The sequence below is a fragment of the Terrapene carolina genome, unplaced genomic scaffold (assembly GCF_002925995.2).
Source record: "Terrapene carolina triunguis isolate 2854851 unplaced genomic scaffold, T_m_triunguis-2.0 Scaffold33545, whole genome shotgun sequence".
Lineage (NCBI taxonomy): Eukaryota > Metazoa > Chordata > Testudines > Emydidae > Terrapene > Terrapene triunguis.
Window position 1 is genome coordinate 3,781 of NW_020697896.1, and position 1,791 is coordinate 5,571.

The window sequence follows — 1,791 nt, forward strand, 5'->3', positions numbered from 1 at the left end:
CTTTTTACAACATGGGAAGGAGGTGTAGTTATAGGCCACCTTGCATGTGGTGATAGATTGGCAAGATCATGGGCAGTCTTTTTAAGGTGAGGGAAACACAGACTTAGCAGAGGTGTGCGCTTACCCCGAGCACCTAGTGCAGTAGTTTTCAATCTTTTTTTCATTTGCAGACCCCTAACAAATTTCAAATTATGATGCGGACCCCTTTGAAAATTTCGAATGGAGGTGCGGACGCCTTTGGAAATCTATTGTCTGTATATATAGCTGAATTCTGATGACTTAGTTTTCAGTCTGTCTTTTGCGGACCCTTTAGACATTGTCCGGAGCCCCAGGAGTACATGAACAGTTGAAAACCACTGACCTAGAGGCACCATGCCTGCTGCTGGCCTCCATAAGCATGAGGGGCCTAATTCAGCCCTGTGCTTTATACAATTTTTGTGCCTCAGCTATTCTGGGTTTGACTGCACATGGTTCAGCTCCAACATGGGTCAGAGCAGCCCCCTGGCTTGTCTGCCCGCCTATGGGTGCAAGGAATGGTTTCAGAAACCGTGAATAAGTATTTAGTGCAGTAGCACTTCAGCTACACATCCATAGCCTTGGAAATATTCCTAGTGCACATGCTGTGTTGGAAGTTCCTGCAGGAACAGTAGTGCGGGAAGTAGAGCTGTCAGATCCCAGGAATATATGGCTGAGAAGCGCAGGGATGAATTGGGGCTATTGCTTCCAGTATCTCTGGTATGCTTCCGCAAGGGTTACAGTTCACCATACAGCAACATGCTTACACAACAAAACCCATAGCTGGCGATCCCAGCAGTGGCCAAGGACTGAATGGGCTATGGGGCTGGAACTCCATTTCACCCCTAAAGGTAGTCTGTACAGGTCAGGTTTGTGACACATTGGCAGAGAGCAGCATGGGGGCAGGGGGAGTGTACAGTGCTGCTACCCGTGCTGTATTGGTGCTGAGGATAAATGAAGAACTTCACTCTCCAGAGTTGTCTGTGCACATTTCAACAGCGAGGAACAGATCGCCCACTTCACGTTCCTCTCCATCTCTTCTGCTCCAGCCTGCTTCCTAGCCTTGACCCAATGGCCAGTGGTGTAGCCAGGTTCTAAGAGGAGGGGGAGCAAACATAAAAAAGCCCCTCCCTTGGCTCCTCCTCTGGCCACGCCCCCCTTGGCTCCTCCTCCGGCCGCTCCGTGCCCCCCCCTTGGCTGGCTCCTCCGGGCCACCGCCCCTCCCCTGCCATGGCTCCTCCGGCCGTGCCACCCCCGCGGGGCCCCCCCCCGCTCCTCCGGCTGCGCCTGCCACCCCACCATGGCTGCCAGCTGCGCTGCGGACCGCCAGCCTGCACCCCCCCCCATCGCTCCTCTGGCCGCGCTGCGGGCCGCCATGCTGCGCCCCCCCTCGCTTCTCCGGCTGTGCCGCCCCCTCCCCATGGCTCCTCCGGGCGTGTTGCCCCCCCTTGTCTGCAGGATTTTAGCGCCGGCCGGCAGGCCAAGCTTCAGAGCAGAGCTTGGGTCCCGCCCGCTGGCATCATGGTCACCCCTAACTAAGGCGCCACTTTTGGAAAATGTGCTAAGGGTAAGCGGCTGCTTCCCCTGCACCCCGCTAGCTACGCTACTGCCAATGGCTATAGACCACTGTGACGAGAGTTGTAAATATCAGGACAGATGAATAGAAAAGCTCTCTTTTTACATATTGCTCAATGCAAGATGCTCTCTAAAAAATCCAGGTGGCTGCCATTCAGGGTCCTGCATTTGGTCAGTGATGTTAATACTACTAATAAATAG